Source organism: Saimiri boliviensis, chromosome 13 (assembly GCF_048565385.1).
Source record: "Saimiri boliviensis isolate mSaiBol1 chromosome 13, mSaiBol1.pri, whole genome shotgun sequence".
Classification (NCBI taxonomy): domain Eukaryota; kingdom Metazoa; phylum Chordata; class Mammalia; order Primates; family Cebidae; genus Saimiri; species Saimiri boliviensis.
In genome coordinates, this window is record NC_133461.1 from 13867759 (window position 1) to 13880651 (window position 12893).

Below are 12893 nucleotides of genomic sequence, written 5' to 3' on the forward strand. Positions count from 1 at the left end.
TCTCTCCACCTATCTGATCCCTCTGCCCTAACCAGACAGGTCCTGGAAATTAGTTCATATCTGTTATTAATCAAAAGTTCCAAAAAGGACTACTTTCTTGAATATGTATGTCCATTACGTGTCTCTGTTTCTCTCCATATATATAATCTGTGTTTCCATCTTTGACTCTTTCTTTCCCTCAGTCCATATCTGATTCTCTATTTCTCTCTCTAACACTCTCTCCATATCTGTCTCTCTATAAGTCTGTTTTTCTCTTTGTCTCTATCTCTATTTCTTTCCATCTCTGTCTCTAACTCTCTCTGCTTCTGTCTCTATCTCAATGCCCACGTATCCCTAGATTTCTTTGGAGATTATGTAAATAACAACATAAAAGCAGTTTAACATAAACAAGCACATGGCAAACAGTATATAAGCACTTTTTAAAAATAATTACTTTTGGAAAAGGTTCTGTCTCTTGAAAAAGTTACCTTTGTGAGTCAGAATCATTCATGCTGCTGGTACCAGAGCAATTAATTCACTCAACACCTCTCATCATCATTTTGGGAATACATAGAGTCGCCCGTAGAAAATCATGGTACAGGCACCACATTTTATCTCAGGGAAGCAGAGACTTCTTGTTCAGGCTACATCTTGTCTACTAGAAAGTTATAGTCTCTCCTTCTGCTAAATTCACAAAGACAAAAATTTACCGGGAGGTTTCCAGCCAATATCCTGCTCTGTGTGAAGGAGATACAAGTAGTAGGAATGTCTTATATTTGCTAAAGAGTCTCCTGAGTCTACAGGAGTAGACTCTGTATTCAGGGATTTTAATCATAACTATGCTTTCATAGGAGACACAAGGAGCAGTTTTGTGTTGTCCTGTTTACATTATGATCGTGACCACATTCCTTATGGGTCTAATTAAAGAGTTTGTCAAGTGCATTACTTGTTTAGAAATATATCTTTCTAAATGCTAATGTGGGTGCAATAAGAAAAGTACTTTCGTACATTACTAATATGAGTAAATATGACTACAAACTTTGGAAAGTAATTTGCCAACATGAATCAAGTGTCTTAAATTATTCATGCTGCATAAATTTCGCTTCTATAAATAAGTTCTAAGGAAATAACCAGACAAATTGACAACAATGTTAACAATACAATTATTTATAAAGGCACAACTGGAGGAAATTCAGTGGTCAATAGAATCATGGGTGACTACATTATAATGTACAGGTACATGAAATATTTTGCAGACATAACTATACTTTGTAAAAAATTAATAACATGGGTAAATGCTTACAAAATAATGTTACTTGAAAAGAAAAAGAACCGGGACTAAACCTATAACAAAAGCTAATTTATATTTAAAACAGTATATATAATTTACTTGATAAATTACCCAACACATAGAGAGGAAAAGAGGAAAATATCTTGGAAATGCATATTGCATACTCAAAATATTTATGTCTTGGTTTATGATTTCTGGATGTTTTTCTTCTCTCTATTCCTGTTTGTTTTCTAAATATCTGGGCTTGTAGTTCATTTTCCTTTAGAAAAAAAAGTAAGATTTCTGAACGTTGCTGTGATTTAGGTATTCAAACTCTATAATAGTTGGTTAGACTATCATTCTACTAGTCATAATGTAATTTAAAATAAGGTTAATCTGCAGTAATCATTCTAATTAAATCTATGATTTGTAGCAATCATTTGTTCTGTCTCTAAGTGCTCAAAAACTATTCACTTGAAATAGTTTACACTTTGACATACTTTAAACTCACTGGTCTATGGTGACCAGAATCCCATTTCCAATAAAAAAACACACCTTTATGTCTAGTAACACTTAAGTGTTAATATATTTATTTTCCTTATTTTTTTAACTTTAAAATATAAACATTTGTTTTATTGTGGAGAGGGCATACTTCCTCCCTTTTTTTCCTATCTAAATTAATAGTGAAAATGTTATCCAGGAGGTCTGTGTTTTAGAATTCTCAGGTTATACAATGGCCTTTTATCTACCTTTTAAAATAGAAAATACCTGCCTGAGGGTTCATCCTTAGAGCACCACAATCAGACGTGATCTTTGTGGGGTATGGATGGGAGGTAGGCTAGCTCAAGGCTCAAACAGGATGCACAGGTGAGGACCACTTGAGCCCTGAGGTCTCCACTCAGTGCTGTCCCCCACAAAAGAAGTGGCTCAAAGGTTTGACCTTGACTGGGTCATGTCTTGAACATGTGGTTCCTCCAGAGACAAACACCTGGCAATATTTGAGGGTCAGGGGGCACCACTGTTGTGTTTCCACACAAGGAACATCCTGGAATAACTTGCTTCGTCTTTCGTTCTGTTGTATTTGGCTACCAATGACCCCAGCAGGTATTGCTTGTCCAGTGACTTCTGTTCTCTTAACACTGGTCTTTGTTTCAAATCTATTTCATGTAAAAAGGCTTACTTTTAAAATTCTCATACTTTGCTGATTTGACTTAACAAACTACTGGTTCTCCAATGTTATTTAAAGGCCTAGAGCTGCCCTCTTTGTTTTTTTTTGTTGTTGTTGTTGTTGTTGTTTGTTTGTTTTCTTTATATATATATATATATATATATATATATATATAGATGAAAGTTTACTAAATTTTTTTAAAAAAAGATTCCCCTGTTTCTCGGACAAAGAGAAAAGCAAAACAAACAGAAATCAAAGTTTTTTGCTTTTGTGGGTCATCACAATTTGAACATGAAAACAGGATTTTCAAATACTTTTTGTTTTGAATAAAATTCAAATGAATCATCATCTTTGCCTTCTGCCTTTTTGTAAAGCAGAGGAAAATTCTAAGAGAACCTGGCAATTCATGTGAATTTCTTCCCCTCCTTTGCCTGAGTCTTTGCCTCTTGTGGTTGTCGCATAAGAGCTCCTACTGCCTTGGTTCTCCAAGTAGATGTCTTCGCTTTGGAAAGGGCCTCAGGTTCCATAGTTGTTTTCTTTGCATGATTTCCTACAGAGCTTGAGCACTTAGCAGACACTCATGATGATGCCCCTCTGTGCCTTTAAATTTAATTTACGAATCATCTGTATACTAGAGACCTGCTGTTCTGTGTTAGCTCTGCACATGGTATTTTCTGCTATTCAGAGCCACAGTTCTGTGCTCTCCTCCATAGCAACTTACATATTACAGGAAAATTACTCAATGAGACTTCAGCACCAGAGCAGAATCATAAAGGAGGTTATTTGAAATAGCTGAGATTTCATCCACTCAGTTCCTGAAATAGGGAAGCTTTCTGTTTTTCTTTACTAGTTTTTTTTTCCTTCCTTTTACTTCATGTTTTATTTTACTGATGCCTGAGAATTGTACATATTTATGGGGTCCCAAGTGGTACTTTGATTCATGTATACAATGCATAATGGTCAGGGTAATTAGTGTATCCATCACCTCAAATAATTATCATTTCTTTGTGTTCAGAACACTTGAAATCTTCTCTTTTAGCTATTTGAAAATATAAATAAATAATTGGTCACTATAGTTACCCTATAGTGCCACAGAACATTAGAACTCACGTCTCCTATCCAGCAGTAATTTTGTATCCATTAACCAACCTCTCTCTGCCTCTCTTCACCTATATCCTTCTAATCCTCTAAAATATTTTCTTAGACAAGATCAGTTCCTTCGTTTTTAGTGTGCCTCTTTGCCTCTTTTATATTTTTTTTTAAAATTTGACATTGTTAATTATTCTTTTTATTTATAAAATATGTAAATGAATAGAGTAAAGATATTTATTTAAAGTTGCTTATACAACATTCTTTCAGTAAGTTATACACAATAATCTTTAAAGCCACTGAATTTGGTTCAAAATTTATTTGTATTTATGTTGGTTATTTTTAGTCTAGTTGCTGGCAATTATATGAGATGTTAAAAAACAACTAAAAGATGAGGCCACACGTGGTGGCTGACACTCGAATTCACAGCACTTTGGGAGGCTGAGGCCAGTGGATCACAAGGTCAAAAGATCGAGACCATCCTGGCCAACGTCGTAAAACCCCATCTCTACTAAACAAAAACAACAAAAATTAGCTGGATGTGGTGGCACTCACCTGTAGTCCCAGCTACTTGAGAGGCTGAGGCTGGAGAATCACTTGAACCTGGGAGGTGGAGGTTGTACTGAGCTGAGATAGAGCCACTGTAACTCCAGCCTGATGACAGAGCAAGACTCCATCTCTAAATCAATCAATCAATCAGTCAATCGATCAGTCAGTAGATTATTTTCCTTAGGCAATTTTAGCAACAATAAATTTCTTCCTTAAGAAAATATTAAATTGAAGTCCAGTATTCAAGGCAGGGAAATCAAACAATGCTCTAATTAGAGCAGGGAAAACTATTTGGAGCTCACTACCCCCGCGTCGTCATTTTCCCCATCCTTGCCACCAGGATACCTAGAGAAACTACCAAGAAACTCTGTAAGTCTGGAATAACACAGTAGGAAATCAGTATTTTAGGAAATTATGTCCATATGGAATCCTGCAACCGCTAGCCACAGTAACCTCGTAAAACAGCAGTAGCCACTTCTACTTCACATTTCAACATAAATTCCACCATTCTGCTGCTTTTGTGCCACCTGATAAAGATGCATTGTACTTCTTATCCCTGCTTTTGTTCATCAAGTCACTTCTACTGAAGTCCAAACCAGTGAGGCGGCAGAAAACGTGTAGTCAAAAGGTAGCCATGGCAAATTCATGTCACTCCCAGAAAGCATTTGAGACAGTTTCTAGTGCTTATTATTTGAATAACTGGACATTCTACCATCATTAAAACTGTGAAAGTCAACACAAAAATTCTAATAACATGCCTTTGAAAAATAAACATTTATGAGTCGAGGACCAGTCATACTTTAGAAAGCTACAGAAGGAAGAGATGCATTTTAATTTTTATAATCAATTAACTTTTACATTCTGCCTAAAACCATACAGATAATAGGAAAAATCAGAATATCCATATTACTTAAATTGATTTTAGAATGAGACATGTATGCCAGAGACAGTTATCAAACTGAATTGCAAAAAGAGAAATTTAGTATTTAACTCTTAAAACAAAACATTTAGGCTTTTGCTAGAGTGACAATTTCATATATAATGAGTTTACTTTGTTAATAAAATAAGAGATATTGAAGACTTTACATAAATATTATTTAAATATATCCACTAATCCTTAGTATATTTCTCTATATTAAAATTAATTTGAAAAAACTTTTTGTGAATTGTTTTTAGAAGCTCTGCTACTATATAAATACTATATAATAGCTTTCAAAATTAGGAGAATATGTATTTGACTATTTCACATTTTATTAGAGAATTTCTCTAATAAAATGTTTCTTTTACAATCATTTGTTCTTTAACAATCATTTGTTCTTATTCAAAATATAACTCTTGTGTTATAATAAGCTTGACTTTAAGGAGTTAAACCACAAAATATTCTGAGGACATGTTTTATGGTTTAACGATGCTAAGGTTTCCATCATCACTTTCACTGGAGTAAATTGGTCAAATATGAGTAAGTTGACCAAATAGATATAGGTATAGATATAGATACATAAAAATATAGATGCTCCAGTACCTAGTACAAACAACCTGAGAAGCTCAGGTGGTGTTTAAGCATGAGTGTTAATAAAAATTGCTGACATTTATTAGATTTCTGTCCAGCATGCCCCCACTGCTTTTCAGAAAACTGCCTATACTCTATTCCTGATATTGCCAAATCCACCCTCACAACTATTTTGGGAACCTCACAATAAGACAATAGGGCAGAAACTTTTGGACAAGTTTTGTTGGTTTGCTTGTGGTCAGCTGACACAGTCTAAAGCAATAACCGTCTCTAGGAAGAGCTGAGAAACAGGCCTAATACACCAGCTCAGTAGAGTGCTCTTAGAATGTATAATAAAGAGCTATTTATGTGACCATTTTTCTTCTTTCTTGGAACTTCAGATAGCAGTAACTTATACATTTAAAAAATAGAATAAAATAGCAACACAAATTAGAAATTATACAAATGAATACGAGCAGCATGGAGAGACCAAAAAAAATTGACAGAATTTGATGTTTGATTTCTGATCCCAATAGAATGTCTGTCCATATTTCTCATAAGATATACCAATGTCTTTATTATAGACTCAGTTGATTCACTTTTATTTTTTCTAATTAAAGTTTTTTTGTTTAGTCCCTAAAAATGTTCATATTTAAACATTCATTCTAAAAATTAGCCATATTGCTGCTGAATATAGAATATATTATCTCTAAATAAGATTGCCATATTATTTCACAGAAGCACAAAAAACGTTACCCATTTTCATTTAATTTTCAAATAAAAACATTTATTTAAAGAAAAGTAAAGTTAATGTATAAGCAGAATAAAACATTTGAATGATGCATGCTTGTCAACTTCTAATGTGTAAATCAATGTGTAAATCAACTTCTAATGTGTAATTCACAGCAGAATTTTACACAACAGCAAAAACGAGAAGCACCTCAAATGTTCATAAATAGGAAAGACAATTAATGGTATGTAAACACTATGGATGTTGTATAGCACTCCATAGCAATGAATCACAGCTATCCGCAATAGGACAAATTTCAGCAAAATAAAATTAGCAAAAAAATTTTAGAAGATTTTATATTGTATGATGCACATTTGAAAATGTCAGAACAACTAAAACACACAACTGTATTTTAGCAATAGATATAGGTAAAATGAATGATAATACAATTATAGATAACAAAATGATAATCATGAGATTTTTATGATTGGAGGAGGCAGTCAGGGAACAGATGGTTAGGTATCAGTCAGTGAATACACTACTTTTTAGAGTGTTAGTAGAAAATATACTGAAAAGAATAAATTTTTTAAAAAAGCAGGTCATATATGAGCCAATGATGAGGATGTATCAAAAGCTAACACTTGTTAATCTAATTCAGTTTGTAAAAGTCAGTTGTTAGTTCAACCTTTTTCTTGACACACACAATGATACATTATATAGTATGTTTCCAAGTTCGGGCAGAAAAATTAGATTAACACATATTTAGTAAATTTTCATCAAATATTGTGAAACATATTTGTTGTTCAATTTTTTAGACAGAAATTCTTCAATAACCTATATTTCATATTTTAAGCATCATGTTTTAGAATATATTTGCTATGACGTTTCAAATGGTTCTAATCCTGTCAAGTGTAAGATGCATTTTATTTTCAAAATTAAACATGAGAGAGGGAAATGAAGGTCATAGTTGAGATGAAAGAAGAGTCAAATAATTATAATGCAAAGTAACACAGGCAATAAGAGGGAGGTGTCTCTGCTTCTGCTAGTCTACCTAGCTCAGTTATTCAAGTCTGTGTTCTTGAAATGTTATTTTTAGTTTACATGTCTGTAGAAGCCAACATTTTACTAAGCATAGATTGAATTATACTGAACCTCAACCATGAATTGGTAATTTATGCACCTGAAATATGCTTAAAAATTATGAGTAAGGTGACCTGATGGTATTTCTAAATAATTGGCCCTCTCACTTCCTAGGAAATTTCACCTTTATTACCTCAGCATGATAGTTCCCTTCTTACAGCTCGTCAGAATGGGCCCATCAAGAAATTCGCTAGTAGTCTGCCTCACATATCCTAGAAAATGATTGTTGTTTAGGAAAAAAAAATGGGAAATGTATTTTTCATGTACCTGAATCCTATTACCATAAGAATGCTCCTGACAGAACTACATTTTGTTTGATTGTGATTATGACTATAAATAATATAATTTGGTTCCTTTGGCTCTCTATGTGGAAACTAAGATTCTTTTTCAGGTTACCAATTGCCCTACACTGTTAGTGAAGCTTGATCAATGTGATTGTGTGTTACTAAGGTGAATTCTAAGAGATGTTTACAAACAGGACAATGGTCCATCTGAGAAGTGAATTTAAGGTCAGGACCTTTGTGCAACTTCCTTTTTTTTTAATTTCAAGAGCTTTCTTATTCCCTTTCAGCCTATTAACTATATGTTATGTTAGTTATCAGTAGTATTTGTGCTCAAATTAGAATTACTAACAGTTTGAGCAAGATGTATTCACAGTATGTCTGGGATAATGACATTGGTTGTGGTCAGCAAGAAAATATACACTCTAATGTTTTTCAACATACAGACTGACCCAATAATTGCTCTTCAGCAGCTCCTCTTCCCTGCCACCCATCATAACGTCTTTCTCCATCCAATCACCCACCATGTGCATTTAAATATCTCTTTTGTATGCATATTCAAATTAATCAATGTTTCACTCTTCCTCACTTCCTAAGTATTATTTATTCTTTCATTTTTCTCCCTTAGCCAGATTTATTCTTTATGATCAAGCTAAAATCTCACTTTCCATAAAGAATTACTTAATAATACTGTTCCAAAATAATCTCTCCTTGTGTGAGCTCCCAAAAATCAGGACTTCAGCCACTCATGTGTGTATATATATATATATAAAAATATATATATATATATTTTAAATATATATATTTAGATTTTTAGCTTGATCATAAAGAATAAACCTGACTAAGTAAGGGGGAAAAATGAAAGAATAAATAATACTTAGGAAGTATATTAAAGGAGTTAAATCTATTTATATTTAAATATATTTAAATATAAACATTTATAAAAATATATATTTTTAAATATATTTTACTTACTTAAACATTTGTCATGGTATTCCTATTAGCCCGGAAATTCTTGGAACAGAAGGCTGCTATATTTTTCAACTTTTCATAATACTTCCCTTCCCTAGTAAAAATTAATAATAATGGTCTCTACTGTGTTATTTGTTTATTTCATGCCAGACAGTCTTTGATGAGCTGCCTTTACAGTGGTAAATAAGACTGATATGGCTTCTTATTTCATTGAACTTCTAATAGTGACTTGTGGTATTAGATATTTTATTAGTTTGAAAAACATATTAAGTTTATACATGAATCTCAGATTCTCTAAATACAGTGGTAATGCTCAGATATTCATTTTTTATAATAGTGTTCCAAATAAAAGTATTTTGATAAAAATATTTGGAACACTATTAGAATTTTAAAGTTATAGGCTCCTATAACCTCAAAGTCTAAAAAAAATTATAAAGTAATATATGTGTAAAGTAATGATTATTTCTTCTATTTAAGAGTCCTTTTCATTGGGAACAAATGATATTCCTTAAAAATAATATTCTAGTTTCTAATTTGAATTTTTAATTACCTTGTTTAATTGTTGAAGAAATAGTTGTTAAAATTATGAGAAATTTCAAATACTCGTTTTGGTCACTCAAAATCCTGAAGTTTTTAATCTAATTGGAATATGCGAAAAAACAAACTTTTTAAAAAGTAAATTGAAGGTGGTTTATGTCCATTCAATCACTTCTTAAAACAAATAAACAAACAAATAATGCTTGAGTATTTTAAAGGGCAAATAAAACCTTAGGTTACAAATTAATTGTTCTTTTTCCAGGAGAAACGGATTTCATAATCGCAGCTATTTCTTCCTTGCTTTCTATGATTTTTGTGGCTAAATCCCAAAAGCTGCAGTTTTAAGGAAAGCATTTGAAAAGTGTTTGTAACCTGAATGTGAGAAACTGGTTGTATTGGTCCGTTATCATATTGCTAAAAGAAATACCTTAGACTGGGTAATTTATCAGCAAAAGAAGCTTAATTGGCTCACGGTTTTGCAGCCTGTACAGGAAGCATGGCTGCATCTGCTTATGGGGAGGCCTCAGAAAACTTACGATCATGGAGAAAGGCAAAGAAGGAGTAGACACATAATATGGCCAGAGCAGGAGGATGGGAGTGATGGGAGGTATGAGACATTTACGTAACCAGATCTAACGAGAACTCACTCACTATCATGAGGACAGTACCAAGGGCAAGATGCTAAACCATTGAGGAGAAACCTGCCAGCATGATCCAGTCACATCCCACCACACCTCATCTCCAACACTGGGGATTACATTTTGACATGACAGGGCGGAGACAACGTCCAAAGCATGTCACTCCATCCAGCCCCCTGCATGTCGTTCTCACATTGAAAAATACAATCGTCCCTTCTCAGTAGTCCCCAAAGTCTGAAATCATTTCAGCATTAACAGAAAAGTCCTAAATCTCATTTGGAAATGAGTTTCTTTCACATATGAGCCTATAAAATCAAAAGAAGTTATTTATTTTCAAGATACAATGAGGATACCAGTGCTGATTGGGTAAACATTTTCATTCCAAAAGAGAGAAATTGGCTTAAAGGAACAGGATACAGGCCCCAAGCAAGCTAGAAAACAAGCAGACCAGTTATTCAATGCTACAGCTCCAAAACAATCTCCTTCGACTCCATGTCCAACATTCAGGGCACAGTGGTAGCAGAAGGGGACTCCCAAGGCCTTGGGCAAGTTTGCTCTTGTGGCTTTGCAGGGTTCAGTCCCAAAGTGCTCTCGTGGCCTGGCATTGAGTGCATGCAGCTTTTCCAGGAGCAGGGTGCAAGCTGTCAGTGGATCAACCCTTCTGGGGTCTGGGGGATGGTGACTCTCTTCCCACAGCTTCACTAGGCAGTGCCACACTGGAGACTCTGTGTACAGGCATCAATCTTGCATTTCTTTTCTGCACTCCCCTAGCAGAGGTTCTCCATGGCAGCTCCACCCTAAAAGCTGGCTTCTGCCTGAACCTTCAGGCTTTTCCATACATCCTCGGGAATCTAGAAGGAGGCTTCCAAGCCTCAACTCTTGAATTACATACACCAGCAAGCTTGACACCAGGTGGAAACCACAAAGGTTTGCCATTTGTGCCTTCCAGCGTGGCAGCTAGATATGTACTTGGGCCCCACACATTGCTAGAGCTGGAGCAGATTATATGCAGGGAGCTGTGTCATGAGGCTGAGCAGGGCAGCAGGGCCCTGAACCTGGTTCACAAAATCATTTTTCCTTCTTATGCCTCTGGACTTATGATTGGAGGGGCTGCTGTGAAGCTCTCTGAAATGCATTGGAGATCTCTTCCTATTGTCTTTGTTATTAACACTCACCACCTTTTTTGTTATGTAAATTTCTGCAGACTGCCTAAATTCTTCCCTGGAATACGGGCTTTTATTTTCTACCATAGGGCCAGTCTGCAAATTTTCCAAACTTTTACACTATGCTTCCCTTTTAAGTATGTTTCATCCTATTTCCTTGCTCATGAATCGGAGCAAAAGTTGTTAGAAGCAGTCACACCACCTGTTAATCACTTTACTGTATAGACATTTCATCTGTCACATTCCCTAAATCATCACTCTCAAGTTCAAACTTCCACACACCCTGAGGACATTAACACAATCCAGCTAAGTTCTTTGCTAAGGCATAACACGTGACTTTTGCTTCAATTCCCAATAAGTTTATCATTTCCATCTGAGACCTACTCATCCTGAAATTCCTTGTCCACATCACTATTAACATTTGGGTCACAACCATTTAAACAGTCTCTAAGATAGTGAGGGAATGTGTTCTCTGTCTGGGTCCACAAGGGGGCGTAGTTTCTAAGGCAAGAACTTCCCAGCGCCATATTTTCTCCCGATCCCATCTGTTTTCATCCAGGAAATTTAACAGTTTATGTTTGAATTTCACAGGTGCGGAAAGAAACTAAGAGTCAATCACCCCAGTGGAAGTTCTAAGGAACTCCTTTCATTGGCCAGGGGTCTTAGAGAAGGTGGGGGTTCCTCCCAGATCAGATGTCCCCTTCTTCTACACCACTTTGGACTCCATGTTTGGGTCCCCTTCCAGGAACACTCCCTTCATGGAAGCCATCTTTCTCTCTCCTGGATTTCCCCTCTGGAGTCCCCTTCAACACTCTCTCGTGGAAGCCTGTCTTCACCTCCTAAACTCCATCTCTCTCTATTCCTTCCACTCAGGGTGGAAGCTGCTTTATTCTAATAGATTCCATCTTTCTGGATTCTCTCACTCAGTGTGAGAGTTAGCTCTTTCTTTCTCTCTCCTCCTGTTTCTCCCTCTCTCTCTCGAAATAAATCACTTTCTACAAACACCTTTGAGTCTAGCATTTATTGCACACTGTGCTGTGGTCCACTCTCTCATTCTTGGGAGGACAGAAGACCAAAAACCTGGAGAAACGTCCTCTCAGGGGAGCTGAGGGCACCCTGAACCCCTGAACCCCAATATTACAATAGTACAATGTTTCCCTCATATTCCTGCCTTCTTCTGAGCCCTCCAAACTCTTATAACCTCTGACTGTTATCCCCAGTACCAAAGTCACTTCCACGTTTTCAGGTATCTTTATAGAAACGCCTCAATCCTGGTACCAATTTTTTGTATTAGTTCATTCTTACATTGCTACAGTTAAATACCTGAGACTGAGTAATTTACAAAGGAAAGAGGTTTACTTGGCTTATGGTTCTTCAGACTGTGCAGGAAGCATGGTGCTGGCATCTGCTTGGCTTTGCAGAAGCCTCAGAAATCTTATAATCATGGCAGAAGGCAAAGGGGGAGCAGACACATCACGGCCAGAACAGCAGAGAGTGTTGGGGGAGATGGCATACACTTTTAAACAAGCAGATCTTGTGAGACCTCACTCACTATGGTAAGGGCAGTATCCGGCTGGGGTACTAAGCCATTAAGGGAAAACCTGCCCCCATAGTCCAGTCACCTACTATCAGACCCACCTCCTAAATCTAGGGTTACATTTTGACACAATATTTGAGTGGGGACACACATCCAAACTACATTTCTGGTCAAGAAAACACATGTAACAAAAGAAAGTTGGGAGCAGAAGCCATAGAAAAAATAACTATTTGTGAACAATGTGAGTATAAAAGTGAATATTTAAGGTGCATGCACAGATCTTTTACATGCCTCTCAGCAATGGAATATAGTTTGAGAATTATAGCTTGTGTAATTATGTTTACTGTCTTC

General features: G+C 35.6%; 1 long non-coding RNA gene across 1 annotated transcript in view; it reads left to right on the top strand.

The window, feature by feature from the left end:
• LOC141580927 (uncharacterized) overlaps nucleotides 1–12893 on the top strand; it is a 128643-nt gene that overhangs the window by 309 nt on the left and 115441 nt on the right. The window lies entirely within an intron of this gene.